The sequence below is a fragment of the Channa argus genome, chromosome 17 (genome assembly GCF_033026475.1).
Source record: "Channa argus isolate prfri chromosome 17, Channa argus male v1.0, whole genome shotgun sequence".
Taxonomy (NCBI): domain Eukaryota; kingdom Metazoa; phylum Chordata; class Actinopteri; order Anabantiformes; family Channidae; genus Channa; species Channa argus.
In genome coordinates this window covers 6,825,651-6,843,410 of record NC_090213.1, presented here as the reverse complement: position 1 = coordinate 6,843,410, position 17,760 = coordinate 6,825,651, and the positions used below count along the sequence as shown (strand labels likewise).

Here is a 17,760-nt window from a genome sequence, read left to right as displayed (position 1 = left end):
TTATCACACCCACCATTGAACATAGCCATCTGTTTCCAAGGTCACGAATCATATTCTATCTCACATCCATTCCAGTTTTCAGAAAAAATGCTCAACTTTGTGTGAGGCAGGGATAAATTAGTATTCAGGAGCACATGCTGCTGAAATAGTAGCAATATTGAGCCCCTCCGGAATTGATGATTATCACTAAAAAGCATCCACTAATTTTTTTTTTTAAACTGTCATTCTTTAAATTCACAATTTAAACGAACAAACAAGCAAAAAGCACCCATTTTTGCAGTTATTATCAAATTGCCAAGTGAATTAATAAACAGCATGCCAATTACTGTTTGATGCCATTTAATTTACAATTTATTAATCTATTTTACTGATGAACTTCTTTCATTACAGTTAGACAGCGAAGAAAGGGGTGGCTCCAGCTGTTGATTTGTAATGTAAGTAATTCCAGTTGAGAGGATATGGAAAAGCATTTTTCAGAGTCAACTTGAATAGTGTTTAATACTATTTAAAGGTTCTCTAGCTGCTTATGACCACGCGTGTGTGTGTTGCCTTCCATTTGAACAACTTTCTTACACTATTGTCTTTTCTACCCTAGTTTCTTTCAAAGACAAACTCTCTTCTTATTGTTTCATATACACGCACACACATTTGCAAGTGCTAACCCCTTTTGTGACACGTACGCCAGAGTGTGTGCCAAGTAATTAGTGATTTTTGTGTTTGCTAGGTGAACAGTTTGGAACCTTGATAATGGAAAACAAGTACAGACTGGCCGCATTTTCATTCATACCATCCATCTATATCCATTTTTCCATCCATCCTTCCTCCTTCCCACCTCCTTCTGATCATGCTTCCCTCCCTCAATGACCACAAAACACTGACAAACACACACAGACACTCGTCCTTCTCCTCCATTTCGCCACCATCATTCATGGCAGCCAGGCAGAAAATGCTGGTTCCTCCCCGGTTTGTCGCACAAGGAAACCATTGGTTGTTATACAACAATCACTGCTCTGTTTGGTTGTTCACTTGTGTTTGGACCGAACACACACGCACACACACACACTTAGAAACCCAGTCGCACTCTCTTTCTCTGATGCGCATACACAGGCAATTCCAGAGCGCTGTCTTTTTCTTGCTCATGTTAATGTAAGTAATCAAAGTCGACAAGGGGCTTTGTAATTCTGAGAGAGCAGGGGTAAGGGAAGGAGAGACACACAGACACAAATGAGAGAGAGAGAGATCATCTCCTTTAAATGTCCACTCCTCTCTGCCTCCTGTCCTGCAGGCAAGGGGGAAGGGAGAGAGGGATAAGGAGAGGTGATGGGGAAACTGATACAGGCAGAAAAGGAAAAGGGAGAAAAGTGAAGAAAGAGACCATCAAACATATTCCCCACTTCACCACCGCATTCTGTCCTCACATCGGGATTTTGCGACCAACATTTTTGTTTCCTTTCAAAATAAACAAATCCCTTGAGGATGCACAATGCTGATCATTTACTTAACATTTACTCCATAAAACCCCTGAGATGGACTGTAATTTTGCCAAATCACTGCACAGTATTACTACAAAGAGCATCAACTAGCACTCTGTGGAAGCTCCGTCCTTTGATTTAGGAAAGATCCACATCCATCAGTGAAACATTTAGAAGCTGCAGTAGTAGATGGCATTTGAGAAAACACACACACAAACACACATTTACAGAATGATTGGACTGCACAGTGTTGCTGGCAGGTGAGCTACACTGATCTGGCTGGTGGTTTTGGATGGCTGAGGTTTCAATAGGAAAGATGCAACCAGAAAATGTATATGAGCGCGTGTGTGTGTTTTTGTGTGTTATTGTACCATGCCCACAGGAACAGAAATCCATACACTCGGGTCTAAAAATGTCCATGTGTGTTTTTCTGAATACGTGTGTGAATGTGTGTATGTGTGTGATGTTATGCCAAGGGCATTGTGTAAAATCCACTCAACAACTCGAAGGGTAAAAAACAGCTTCCCTGGACCAAATATGTAGCCATGGGCAATGAGGCAAAATGTGGACGTGTGTCCACATGTGTGTGTATATGTGTGTGTGTGTGTGTGTGTGTGTGTGTGTGTTGGCCTGAGGCAGACTGTGTGTGTGAGGAGTGGAGTGCTTTATGCTTAGAAGTCCATGAAAGGGAGAAAGAGGGGCAGAGCATGCTTAACACACACACACACACACACACACACACACACACACACACACACACACACACACACACACACACACACACAGCAAACAAGAACGTTTTTTCCATAGGATTCATGTAGGGATGCATTAACAAACAGAAAAATAAATGCACACATCTCCTTTCAAAGTGAACTCGGAAGATGCAGACATGAACAGACATAATCACTGTAAACAGTGAAGCTGAGAGATATTCAAAATCTTTTTTGCCGAGGGACATGAGAGGAGAGGAATATTCATATTTCAGCCCTTTGGGTTTAGATTCTTGTTTTAGTAAGAGATGTTAACAACAAATAAAGCTATTTTTTTTTTTTATCATTGGTTTTAGGTTATATTTAGACCAAAGAAATATTGTTTTTTTGTCCTATTTCATCATCTTAATACATTTTTGTACTTAATAATTCAGCAAAACAGTAACCATGACTGATATTTGTGATGGTATTTTGTAAGCAAAAGATGTTAATAGTAATTATTATTTTTATTATCATTGGCTCTGACAAATATCCTTCAATGAAGAAAGCTGGGAAAAAGAGCAAACACAAGTCCAGTAAGACTTCAAAGATAAGCAATTTACAATTATACAAAAGAAGAAATAGCTCCAAATCTTTATAAATGCGAAGCAGAAACAAAGAAATGCATGGCACTGTTGCTTGATGAATGACTTGCCAGTTAATAAAATATATAATTTTAATAGATAACAACTTCATTCAGCCAATAATTATTCAGAAACAGAACGAAAAACAAAATGTGAAAGCAGCGGAGGGGCATATTAGTAGAGTCACAGGCACTAACCCACTCCCTACCTTTTACAGTAACTCTGGTGACCAGTGCTGTGTCTTTTCTAGTAGCCTGAAATGACAGTCATTCCACTGTCAGCAAAGCCTTAAATGTTTAGAAGTGGTAACTTTGCATTTAAAGTAGCACTACCCAGTTGGTGAATGGCCTGAGTGTATCTCCTGGCACTGATCTTTAGAATATTAAACGGGTAAATCTGTCTGTAACAGCACAACGGCTAAATGGAGCACATTCCACTATACAGACTGAGACTGATTTCATTATAGATAAATCAGATTCATCTATTCAATCTCTCTCCCTCTATCGGTCGGTCCCTTTCCATTTCTTTCTCTTTCTTCCTCCCTGTGTGTGTTTTTTCCCAACTCTAGCTCTCCTCATTTTAAAGCCTTCCCTTTACATTTTTCACTCTGTCTTTCTTGATTTCTGTCATCCTCTGTATCTGTCTCATTATCTGTGCAATATACGTAATAAGTATGCACACAGAGGAGGGGAAAGAATGAGCAGAAGAGAGTTGAGGAAGAAACCTGGGGAAAAAAGAGGAGAACGGTAAAAAAAGAGGTACTGTGTTAAAAAGCTGAGTCCACCAGAGCAGTCACAACAAATTCATCTCTTTTCCTTTCTTTTCCTCTCTCCCTCTGTTACAAGCTGGCCTCAGTAATACTCTGTGCGTCTGCATGCAGGAATGTGTGTTTATGTGTGTGTGTGTGTGTGTGTGTGTGTGTGTGTGTGTGTGTGTGTGTGTGTGTGTGTGAGTAAGGTAGACGACACCTCTTACTCCCTACTCTCTGTCTCATCATTGCAGCTGTTCCACAGAGGTGTGTTTCAATATATCACCCTGTCACGCACACATACATACACACGCGCACACACACAGACACACACACAGTCCCTGCTTAATAAGCGGTATTCAGAGCTCCTGGGTTTATAGAAGCTGAAACTGCACTCTTGCACAAAACTACAACCTCTTTCCTCAAGTCTTTTTTCAATTCCCTCCCTTCCTACTTTTTTCCTTTGTTTCCATTTCTTACATTTTATATTGCTTTTCCTTTTGCCCTCCTCCTTTTATATCTTTTACTTGATCTGTTCATTAATTATACCCCTTTTCTCTTTCTGAATTCACTAATTCATTTCTCTCATGTAATATTTGGTAACTTTGAATACATTTTTAGTTGTCATTTGTGTTTTTAGAATATGTGTTTGACATTTTGCCATTCTTCCTCTTGTTGGTAAATACATCATTATTGGTCTCATTAATCTTTTTATCTCATTTTGGCAATGTTCTTAATTATTTGTGACATTTTTGGTAATGTTACATCTTTATGGTTATTTTTGTCTGATTTTGTAAACCATAGGAATAAAGAACAAAAAAAAAAACCAAGAAAGTACAAAGAGCTGATTTTAAAATGTCCTAAAAGTATAGTTCTGCTCTTACATGTAAAAAAATTTTAAAAAACACAAGCAATTCAGTGTTTTTTAGACTTATTTGTAATGGAAACCAAAATGAAACGAAGTAAGAGAGGAAGATGAGCAAAGGAGCTGGAGGAGGCAAGTGGACACCTGGAAGAATCCTCAGGCTCTGCAGGGAGGAGGGGAGAAATCAAGGAGGAGGGAGGATAGCTAGAAGGACAAGCAGTTTCTTTCAGCTGTTCCCGCATGCAAGTGTGTATGTGCTGTTAAGTGTGTGTTTGTGTGCATATGGTCCATATGTGCATTAGTGCTGGAGGAGTTGAACAGGGGGTCATACCAGATGGACACACACAAATGACAGATTCCACCCACTAGCATCATGTAACCACAATTAAGAAGTTCTCCTGCATGCGTGCTATTCCAAACACACTATTCTCACTTTTTAATCTACAACATGTGAGCAGAAGGTGTAGAAAGTTGAAGTGAGATTATCTTAGAATTGTGCCAAGTGCAATGAAGTTATTATTCTTCTACTTTTAATTTGAATTAAATGTGTCTAAATTGATTTGATTTAAGTAGTTACCTTCACAGATATGTTGGTGCTCTGCTATCTACCTGTTTATCAAAAACAGGTGTTCTGCCTTTGATTGCAGAAGGGAAACACCTGCTGTAACATTGCAGACTGGGATGTGGCCAGAAGTGAGACATGCAGAGCAGCACATTACTGATTTGTTGTAAAGCAATTTAATTTTGGATGGAAAAAAGTAGAACTAATGTTGACTTTGGTTAGAGATTAGATTTAAGTTTCTTCTTTACACTAAAGTTAGCCTGCAGCTATCAATTAACATAAGTAAACCGTGACAACACCCATACCCATCATAAAAAAATGAGGTAAAACTGTAAATATTATTAGTTAAGATGAAAAAAAGTACAAAAATTTGTAAAAATTATTAATCAGTTATTTGTCATCACCCAACTAACTAAATAAGCAGCTGACAGTTGTAGCTCTAGTGGTTAATGTAAACTCATTAAGTTTAAATTCACAACTTATATGAATTACAACCTAAAAACTGTCATCGTAGCATCATCTGGAGCTTTGCTACTTGGTAAGTCTACACAATAAATATTTGTTAAGTGGCTCCCACAAAGCTCTTACACACAAATTATGTCTATTGAACCCGATCAACCTCTCACTTTCTCACACACATATGTACAAACGCACAAAAACACTTCATTTAATATCCTCAGCACTCCACACAGCACTCCATTCCTCATACAGGAAACCAGCTCTTTGTGTGCGTGTAGTATTAGTGTGTGTGTACTCCGAGGTTAAATGATAACGGAAGATTCATCTCTGAATTCACTACCAGTAAACTAAAAACACACACACACACGCTCTCTTTCTGGGTGGGTGGTGCTCTCTCTGTCAGAGTGCACCAATTGTCTCTCCTCTTCTGTTTGTCTCTCATCTGTCATTTAGGGCAGTTCGCTGAATGCATAATGAACGCAGTAATTGTAGCACTAAAGTAGTGCTACAAAACAGGGATCACAACAAGCTACTCATTTTGTTGCTTCTCCTTTTTGGCTTCAAATTCCAGGTTTGATGGGCGATTTTGGTGAGAGGTCAACAGCATTCTTTATAGCTCCTGCATAAATTACCAAAGTCACTTTTGTACAGCTATCCATCTCTTTGTGGATCTGTTGTGACATGTCGTCAACACATTTCATAATATTCACTCCCCCTGCCTTCCTGCTGCCTCCTGGGACGAATAAAGGAAAAAAGAGATGAGGTGGAGATGGCTACAGATAGAGGGGACAAAGAGAGTAAGAGCAGAATAAAGTGATGATTGAAGTCATTCCATGTTCACACTTACAGATTGGAAGTCCCCTGGCTATTTCCTACTTTCACTATGTTTACGACACATAAAGTGTGTGTATGAGTGTACGTTTGTGTGCCTCTCACTTAATCCCTCCCTCACTGACCAATTGCCTGACTGACTAACAAGGAAGTAACTGGTCGACTGACAAACTGCCTCATTTCCCTCAGTCTGAAAATTTAAACACACAAAACTCGAACAAACACACACACAGCTTGATTAGTACTGAGAGGACCCTGTGTCAATCCCAGCATGCATCTCTGCTCGGAGGCAGGAGATTCTGTCATCACCACAGTTACTGTCAGGATGAATCACTGGTAGACGTGGCAATTAATTAAGAGATGCCTGTCAGGCATGTGTGGTCAGTGTCTGTGTGTGTGAAAACATATAAACAATTAAAAAAACATTTGTAACTTAACTACTTCTCAAGCACAATTTTGAAGCTACTCTATCGACTAGAATTATTAATTTATATTAATTATTATAACATTATTAATTATATCCTGACGTATGAAAGCAGAAGGCCGTGGGCTCGAATCCCACGCCACCAGGTGTGGCCCCGCCTAGCCCACCAAGGGCCACTTTGGTTCCAGCCCCGAAACCAGATTAAGGGGAGGGTTGTGGCAGGAAGGGCATCTAGCATAAAAACTCATAATGCCAAACCAAGGTGCGGAACGGTTCCACTTTGGCAGAAGCCGAAAGCTGTTTATCTATGACGGAAGTGTTTAGATCTTAGATATGTATAAAAGTAATTATCATGCTTTAAAATGTTAGTGACATATGTTATAGTTAATTTAATATGTTCGGGCCTCCACACTATGTTTGGGCCTAGCTATTGTTTGAAGATTAATTTGCCTTTTTTTTTTTATTTCATAGTTTAAATAATTAACAGAATTTAGAGGATTAGTTGATCATGAAAATAATTATTAGTTGCAGTCTTTTTTCTTGATTGTTTACTCAGTGGCACTGCAACATTTGTTTTGTTTTATTTTATAGTTTGAAAAAACTTTTTGTAAAGTGACTTTTGGATAACAATGCAAAAAGGATTTGAGTAGAAATGTAGCATGAAAAAGGTGATGGGCAACTTTTGACCAACAACTTAGTAAAACATACCACAGATTTAGGTAAGCAACATGAAAGTCATGTTTCTAGTGAACGTCCACATGTGTCCAAACCACATCAATCAGTAATGTGGGTTCACTGTACTGTGTGTGTGTGTGTTTAGGGTCAGTAATGAGGTGTGACTGCTACTGTGTGTCAGTGAAAGTTGAGTGATCGGCGTAATGAGCAGCAGAATATAAAGAAAAGAGAGGGCAGACAGGAGAAGAAAGAAAGAGAAGATGAACAGAAAGGAAGAAGGAAGCTGAATTAATTTCTTTTTTTTAACGACTGATTGCACATCTAAAGGTGGTCTGTGTCTCTGCATGCTACTTTTGATGCTGCCAAATATGTGATATGACAGACTAAATAATGTATGTAGGTAAGGTACATTTATTTTTTCTTGCTTTAATTATACCAGTGTTGTCACTCATAAACCAAGTGTTTAAAAATTCTGAAACTAGCATCCCACTATCCTCCTACAATCACTTACAACCTCAAAAAAATCCCTCTTCCAGAGAAGAAAACTCTAAACTTCCCCAGAAGTCACAAACAAATCTGTGATCATATAAATCTCAAATTATGGAGCAGCATCATGTTTATCCTACATTTTGTTTACATTTAGGAAGAGGACAAGATAAATATATGGTGTGAACCATAAACCACAATCTGACTGGAGCAGAGTAATTCTACTCCTCACTACCTAAATCTAAATAAAATAAAAAAAATCAGCTGAAGAATGTGAAATAGAAACAGTCCACTGAAAGACAAACAGACTGATTTCACAGCAGAAACCCACCAATTGCTGCACAGGATCCTATTCAGTTGGCAATGTAAACACACAAACACACTGGAGAACTGGGAACAAAGTCCAATTCTAAACTCTTTCCCCCTGCATCTGAGTGTGAATATACAGTATTAATAACATATCCTTGTTTTCTTTGTGTTGGTCAGTGTGGAGGCTAACTAAAGATTGAAATGAGAAAGCAGCTGCTACATTCTGAACTCTTCTACATTTGGGCGGATGAGCATGTTTGCAATAAACCCAAACTGGATGCAGACTTATGAGAAAAAAAAAAGAAAAGTAACACCCGACAAAAAAGCACTGCATCTTATCAAACCAGCACAACTTTCACTCCCTCCCCCTGTTTTTCTTCTTGTTGTTATCAGCACATATGGAGGAGGTAAGGAAAGAAAACAGTGCAGCTGCAAGTGTTTATTGTGTCATTCTGCTCTGGTCTGCCCTGTTCTTGCATAGCTCCTTATCAGACTTCAAACAGCTCTTGCTCCTTCTCCCACACACTTTCCTCTGCCCACTCCTATTCTGTAACATTCACACCCGTTGGATTTTCCTCCATATGATAAAAGATTACAGTCCAAGCTATGTACATCTAAAAAACTTTGTTAAATGTCATATCAACCTGTTTTTCCTTAAATTCAGCTTTGTTCTATTCTGTGTAGAAAAGACTTTTCTCATCTCTCCTTTCAGCTTATCCCGTGAGTTCAGGGTCGCCATAGCGGATCATTGTCCGCATGTTGATTTGGCATAGTTTTTACGCCGGATGCCCTTCCTGACGCAACCCTCCCCAATTTCTATCGGGTTTGGACCGGCACTGCACAGCTGGGGAGGGGAATGGGCTGTTAGGGGTTCAGTGTCTTGCCCAGAGACACTTCAACATATAGCCGAGACTGGGGGTCGAACCACTGACCCCCTGGTCCAGGGATCGAACCACTCACCCTGTGATCCGTAAGAAACTGCCTTTACCAACTGAGCTATGCCTGTGTAGAAAATAAAACTAATATCAAAATATATCTGTAGATACCTATCAGCTATGCCATCAGACAGTAAAACTGTAGAATTGCAACTTTGCAAAGTCACAAGAACAATTAGCAATACAGATATTGTTGCTAGCAACAGGATTAAGATAAAAATCCATCACTGAATTTATTTCCCATAAGAATCAAAGATTTAAGGTGATCTTTTTTAAGTGATCTCAAATCTTTGAAATCTGTCAGTTATATTTGTTCTTCGCTGTATTGTGCACAGTTAAAAATCACGTTAAAAACAATTTCATTAGCTGTTTAGGTGTTTTTCTATTCTATAAAGAACACATACTAAACATATTGGTGACAACAGAGGAGCCTTTGAAATTAGCTTGCTGAAAATGCCAACCAAATGAAAAATGGTATCATGCTCCCAAGATACATTAAGCTTAATTGTGTTAAACCATGCTTCATTATATTCTAATACTACACAAAATCGATATCAGAGAAGCCAAGAAAAATAATTCACAATTCACTTATAAAGACAGGACCAAGTGTGCTCTTCAAAAAAGCCACATAATTAATAGAAATAAAAACAGTCTTTTGTCAAGCTCTTTTATTAAGTGCACGTTGATAAGCTTTAACATCAACAGCTCTGCATCACCACACCCATGTAATGACGAAAGAATTATGTTCAGTGTGACTTAAGCAAGACCCGCAGTGACTCTCCTTCCTCTCTTTCATTCCCTCTCCCACTTCTGCTGCCTCAATTAAAGTCTCTCACTCCCCCTCTTTCAATCTCTCTTTCTCTCTTTGGACCACTAACCTTGATTCACTGTTCTACTTGACTCTGCCTCAGGCTGGGACATGTATTCACACACACACTCCTAACACAGACAGAACAATTTAAAGCAAACACACAGCAGCATATGCTGTACTGGAGACATAGACATGTACTTGACCATGGTAAAGTAAAAGTGGTTAGTGTGGGGCCACTCTGAGGGAAAAGAGTGGCTAACCAAAACCACATGAGGCTGACTCGCTCTCTTGCTCAGTTCAGAGGTATGAGAGCCTGTAAAGTGTGTGTGTGTGTGTGTGTGTGTGTGTGTCAGGAGTGATAGAGAGAAAATGCTTGAAAGAGAGGCAGAGTGAGCTCATGTCTTGACTTTAACCTCTATTTATCCAGGGAACAGTCGGGTTAAGCAGACACGCTGTTATACATTCACATGGGAGCTGCTCCGCTGTAACCACAGTTTTCTTCTAGAGGCCACTGTAGCAGAGCCACTAGATAAGTCAGGGGTTAAACACTTAAAGCAATAGTAGTATAGTCACATCTTACATAAGAAAGTGCTATTTAGGTCTAGAATAGAACACTAGCCATTACAAGTTTTGTTACAAATGTCAATGCTTGCACCAAAACCATTACAAAACCGGTTGATTTATTTTTCCCCATTTAGTTTGAGTAACTTATCATCATTCCACTTCCGCTTCTGATGCAACAGCTACATTGGTGTGGGTGATAAATACTGGTAATTTAGGAGTTAATCACAAAGTCAGCGATGGTGCAGTTTTTAAAGGGGGTAATTGGGGTATATCCCTCTGAACAACTTGAAAGTCTTCTCTATTTCAAACATAAAGCATTATTGTTCGTATTACCTGACCTGCAAATTTTCAAATGCTTTATCATCTCTGACCTGCAAATGGGGCACAACTAGCCAGAAATCAACAGAAGAATAGCACAGCCAGTCTGGACAGTTTTCAAGCTCTGTAGACATGGTCATGGATGAAGAAGAATGAGCAGGGATGGCTGTCCATTCACATTTTTCACATATGTGGATTACTAAACCAGCACATTAGATCATGTCTTTCTTGGAGTTGCACTGTGCAGATGTCATTGTTCTTTATTTATCTTAACAATCCATTGATACCAAAACACATCAGCACAATTGTTATCATTCAGAACACAACACACACAGACTGCAGTACTTCTGACTCAAAGCTGTAATTAACTATAGCTCACTTTGTAGTGAAGGACTAACCAAGGCAGAGAAGCGCTGTGGGTTAAGGTAGTGTTTTATGTGTGTGTGTATGTGTGTTTGTGTGAGGTTGAGTGTAAGAGACAGTTTATGTCATAGGAAGGTAGCGCTGTATCTGCTAACCGTTACTCCAACTAGACAGCTCGCTTGGCTTACACACACACACACATGTAACAAACACACAAAAGATGCACACACAGACTTTATTTACCTTTGGCCCAATGTAGACATAATGACAGTTAACCTAGCCACTTAATACACAGAGACAGTTTCTTCTACAAGGACTTGCATTAGGAGGGGGGTTATGTGTGTGTGTGAGTCAGAGTAAATCTGACTGAGCTGAAAACAGAACAGGGGAAAAACACTAACAAAAGCATTCCAGAAACTGGGTGAGAGAGATAGCAGGACAGAAAAACGACACAGGGAGAGAGACCTTGATGTGATACAGGAGGGGGTTAGGCAGACAAAGGAGTGAGAATGTCTGTGCCTGCATGACACTCTAAAGAAGAATTTGTTCTTCAGTTTTTAAGGTTTCAGATAAAACATCCTTGTTTCATTTGGCACCTACATTACCTTACAATAACTCTAGTAGATTTAGACTGTACTTTATTGTCATTCAGTGTTGCTAACATAAAGCATACAAACAGAACATTGCACTAATAAGATATAAAAGTATATAGTTACTGTAATTGAGTATGTTTTCTTTTGAGTGCAATTCCTACTCTTGCATTCAACTAAAAAGTCTATTCGTCATTCAGATAAGAGATTTCAATGAAATTTTAAAGTACAAATTGAACATATTTAGCTGTTTACAGTCTCTCAAATCTGTTTGTGTTTAGCTCAGCTTGTCAGAAAAAACAATACCAAGGCCTAACCTTAACCTTTAGGAAAATTGACATAAGTATTTTTGGACAGTTTATAAATATTAATTATTAAACACATCATCAATAAAATAATTAGCTTATGATTAATAATGAAAGTATTTTTTTTCTTTAAATCCTCTTATTACTTTTATGTGTCAATGCAGGTATTTATGTTTTCACTTTGCCTCAAGTGTATCCTGTTTAAGCAGAGCTTGATGAATTAAATATACTTGGTTGGTTAGATGCTCATGGCTATTGCAATTAATTAAAATTATTTATTTAAAATTGTCATGTTGTTCCGTTACCCTGTAATATAACACCATTCACTCTGGATTTGCAAACATATCACGCCCTCTTACTTTATGGGGGGAAACACAGAAACCAGAGAAACAAGTAGAAGTGGTGGGAGGGAGATGGGGCACTGGAGGTGGAGATTTGGTGTGTATGGTGGATGACAGGGAGGGAAAGTTGGAGGAATGAGAAGTACATGAGAAGGGGGGAGGGTTTGATAAATGTTCTGTTGCTTTGTTTAGGTTAGTGGTCCATACATTCCAAGGAAAGACAGGGAGGAGGGGAGGAAGATAAAATAACCCATAGGCTTGGAGGGGGGAAAAAGGAGGAGAGGACTAGAGTAGAGAAGAGGAAGTTTGTTTGACTAAACTGATTCTATTCAACTCCACTAGACATGGCAGAGTCTGCATACTGTCAACACTGGGGGAGTGTGTGTGCTTTGCAGTGTGTATCAGCTTTAAAAACTTCAATTCAATTCAATTCAATTCAACTTTATTTATATAGCGCCAATTTACAACAAAGTCATCTCAAGGCACTTTACAGAATACTTTACAGAATTTCAAAGCTACCTTACAATAAAAACCTCACATCCTATTATGGATAGTTTTCTTGGTTCACATGTTCCACAGCTGTGTGTCCATTGGGAGTCTGACGGTGCTGCTTTATCTTTGTTATCACTTCCAGTAGTGAGACAAAGTGTTTGCATTTTTCAAACATCTTCACCGCTCTCTAATTTGGGCACGATAACTCCTGATCAGGATTTCTCACAGACATTTATTCAGCACTTCTCACTTAAAATCAGAGGTGCCTTAGGGAATTATGCTCTCAGTAGGTGTCCACACGCTACAACCTAAACCTAGTGTTTAGTTTTGTGAATGCAGACATATAAATGTGACAGGCTAAGTGTTTGAAGGTTACAAATCAACAGGCAGCTCTGGCCCTTATTGCAGCTGAAGCGGTTGGCAGTGCTGCATATTTGAGTTTTGATGGAAGCCAGTAACACACTGTGATGTTTACACATCCTTTTGTGACCTGTTCGTTGCAACTTCTCATTCAGACTTACAAGCTGGGAAGTACTATTCCTAATACAATACCCACATGCCAATATGTTTCTGGTGACTGGAATTTTTCTTTTTGTACTGTGGATATATCTAAACTTCATTGGAATAAATGGTCCACAAAGTGACAAAATCTTTACTCTTGTTCTGTACAAAAAGTCATTTGGAAGTTGCTAAAGACAATATGAGGCAACAGCTATTAAAACTACAAGAAAATATTACTTCTCCATATTGCAGCGGCAGTATAGTGATAGACTACAGACCTAATGATAAGACATTAAGGTGATCTTCAGACTTTAAAGCTACGATATGCCACTTTTGGGAACGAACAAGGTACTATTTTCATATTAGTATGTGAGGCATGGGGTCTGGCTTCTCTGATTGGTTCGAAGGAATAGCCTCACTCAAAAACCTAATATTTGCAAAAAGTTACATATTACATATCATTTATTCAAACTAGTAAAGCTTGCTTTTAACAATTGAGAAAATTGGCTATATATATATATATATATATATATATATATATATATATGTATATATATATATATATATATATATATATGTATGTATATATGTGTATATATATATATATTTAAAAATCTTTCCTATAGATGCGCCTATGTGACTATGTTAAAAACGATGCTGCCAGGGCCCTGGCAGCTGAATGATAACAGCACATGCAACACAGTCAGAGAGTCATGGGTTTTTTTCTGGCTGGGGCCTTTGCACTCTCTCCCAGTGTCTTCTGTCCACATGTTCACTAGAGACAGAAATGCCCCAAATCAAATCTTTTTAAAAAATGTAAGACTGAACATTTAATGTAGGACCGATATCACAGTGCTTTTAATATCAAGGCTGAGACAGACCAACCATGAAGCTGATAGACAGATAGATGTTCAGCATATAAATGTCTGTTTCCAAACTCCCACACACAGCCTGTCTGTTAGAGTGATTGACTGTAGGTGTGTACACGTGTATACGAATGCTGTCAGGCTGACCATGTGTCTGCAGTCATCTGCAGTCATCCCAAGACAGGAGGGACATACACAGGCAGGCTGGCAGGCAGACAGACAGACCAAACGGCAGATTAGGATGACAGAAAGACAGATAAAAAACACTGTGTAACATCATTTAGAGGAAAAAGATAGCTCAGGAATATCTGCTGGAAGATGTAAATCTCTGTTCACACAGACGAACAGCGGACCAGCACCATGGTGATATGAAGTTACATGGTTGGGGATGGAGATGATAATCTTAATGGACTGGTCATCTGTCTATAAGCCTCTGATTCACACAAACACACACACACACGCACACACACACATGCACACAAATAGAAGAGGGTTGATACTGTATATCTTGAAAGCTTTCTGCTACTCTTAACTGAAATCAGCTTAAAGAGAAGAGGGGAGTTATTGGAAAGCAATGTAAGAAGAATAAAAATAGTGTCTTTTTGATATCAGAATAAACTGCACATGTATGGCTGAAAGTGACTGGTAGAATGTCCACTGGGATCTTAAAATGAGACTACACAAAGAGATCAGAAATTAGACATTCTATAGTAAACTGCACAAAGGTTGCCTTTAGCTACTTTTCTGTGCCTGAGGTATGTGTGTGTGTGTGTGTGTGTGTGTGTGTGTGTGTGTTGCAATTTTATGACACGTGTATTTCTAAATGGACTAATGGAAACGACATCAGCCGCACACAGACATAGTCCCCCTTGGCCATGTCTATATATCCAGTCCAGCTTAAGGCTAGCACAAACAGGCTGAGACCCCTGTACACTTATATAGGGACACACAAATCAGTTGGTTTATCACATTTACTCAATATGCGAACAGAGCCACTGCCTTAGGTAAAGTTAAAAAAACAAAGAGTGTCTTGGGTTTTACCTGTCACTTTAAAGACGCAGTCTTTAATTTATACATTAAGTAGCTTTGAAAATCCCCCTAACAGGGACACTAAAAAGCAGATGCCCTAAAAAGTCATTCATCAGCTGATCTTGATGTTTAAATTGTCATTTTAAACATGTATTTTTTTGACATTTTGACCTTGTTAAATATCAGTGGTAGACAACAGGTTAGAGATAAAAAAGCCTAAAGTGTCTTAGGACAGATCTGAAGCCAGGGAACTTGGTTACACTTTAGCCAGCTGAGCCAGAATTCCCCGGCATTCACACATTTTTCGCCTCAGTGGTTTGCTTAACCCCAGTATCATCAAACATTTGCTAAACATACAGGACAATGGCAGGGTTTGGTTAAAGTGAAAACAAGAAAACTAGACTTTTAGTTTAAGCTATCTGCACCAAAATTGACAATTGGCAAACTCGGTTATTACTTGAATGCAATATTCATAACACTAAGTTAACGCCAATTGTATTACTACTATAACATGGTAATAGCTATTTTTAGCAAGGTTTCCTGAGACAGAGACCTCCTCCACTAATGCCTGAAAATTTTACAGTAATACATTAATAAAAGAAAAAGAGTGATATTCAATTAGGTAGACAGGTAGAAGCTTGAGTAACACTAAATTCACTTAGGAGAATGTTTATCAGGAGCTTGGGATCAATTAAATTTGCTGTAACATCCAGTTTATTAGTTTATTATTTGTGGTAATTATTTATTTCATGTTTGCAGTCATTGGTTTATATTTTAAAACTTACACAGAGTATATTAAAAGTTCGAGCTTGTGAGGTAAATCATGTTTCAAAAGAGAATCTCGGTGGGATTTACCTTGAGGATTAGCAATAAAAACGTAATTGAATATGGAGTATGTGAAACTATCAAAACCAGATAAAAGGTATCTCCTCTTTTGGGGTATCATGAGTCATTCACCGTCAAACTAGAGAATTCCACACTTGGCTTTCTAACAGGTTGTAATTTAAAGCTACAGTATGCAACTATTTTCAAGTATTATTTTTAGTAGGGATATGCTCCATAACATGTGAAGAGGGGCTATGGAAATCTCCTGTGGCACAGACTCACAAAACAGCAATAGCAGCAGTGCAGAAATATTCACATCGAAAGGTTTTTGAGTGATGTTCGCCTTTTAACCAATCAGAGAAGCTCTGTATCTTTGAAACACCATGACAATGTGGCACTATTTACTGGTCTGCGTGAATTCATTGCAAGTCTGATGCTACAGGTAGCTTGATTTCCAAATGTTGCATAATGTGCTTTAACTTGGATGTGCCACTATAAAAATTATTCGAATTGAATGGAGATACAAATGGAGAAAACAAATGTTGTTCATATTACATTTCCTTCAAAATTCTAATTACAAGGGGAACTGTACCTGTGGTTTGACTCTGGGTCCCCCTTGGCTATGTGTTGAAGTGTCCTTGGGCCTACACTGAAGCCTAATGGCTCCAGATGGTTCAGGTAAGCACCTTGCATGGCAGCTGCCATAATTGTTGAATAAGTGATATATAAGCATTGTAAAGCGCATTAGAAAAATAGAACTGTATAACCATTTACCATTACATTAAATAAGCTAAACATAAACCTATTCTTTAAAACACTTCACCTTTTTAGTCTTTACCTGTCAACTATGAACTAGCGGAGTACAAACACATTTTCTATTAGTGAGATCAGATGTAGAACCTGCTAAACCCATTTTCAAGAACTTGTTCAGCTTAATATCTTGTGACAGTATTCCTGCCCCACTGGGCTTTTCATTAATTTTGTATGATTTTTGTATAAAAAAAAAAATTGTGTCTTTCAAACCACCAATACCCCCCCCCCTCCCGGCAACCAAACACACATATACAGTCACACGTACTTTTCCCCTTTTTTATTGATTAACCACAATGTGGCCTTGTGTAAAATGAACTGGGGATTTTTCCTTTCTTTGGGTTTTATAAATAAAGTACAAACATTATATTTGCAATGATTTTGTGGCTGCAAAACCAAAGTCTGAGATGCCAATGTCTATAAGTACTCAGCGGCTTCTCTGTCTGTCTCTGATGTGTGAAACATCTTCAGTGGATTTTACCAACCTTTCACTTTGCCAACAACTCTTTCATTAACAACCGGCCAATGCGAGTGTGAGATGGATGTGCCATAGGTAAAGTGGAAATATATCAAATGAGAAAAGGAGAGAACAGAACAGAATAGATGATGAGGTCTGTTCAGCTACTGAAGGAACAAAGACACTCCAAGCTCCTTTATTAAAGACCATGCTTAAGTAAACAAACAGCACCTGGAAACTTCAAACCTCCTGACAGCTGTCTAACTACTCACAGACAGACAGCGACAGCGAAAAGAAGGCTTGCAAATGGCAGAAAGATTAACTGACAGCCAGGTTGGCAGAATCACAAACAACACAAAACCAGTACATGAACGCTTAAAATATTTCCT

At 38.5% G+C, this 17,760-nt stretch overlaps 1 protein-coding gene across 22 annotated transcripts in view; it reads right to left on the bottom strand.

The window, feature by feature from the left end:
- ptprk (protein tyrosine phosphatase receptor type K) overlaps positions 1-17,760 on the bottom strand; it is a 107,142-nt gene that overhangs the window by 82,618 nt on the left and 6,764 nt on the right. The gene's annotated exons all lie outside the window — the stretch shown is intronic.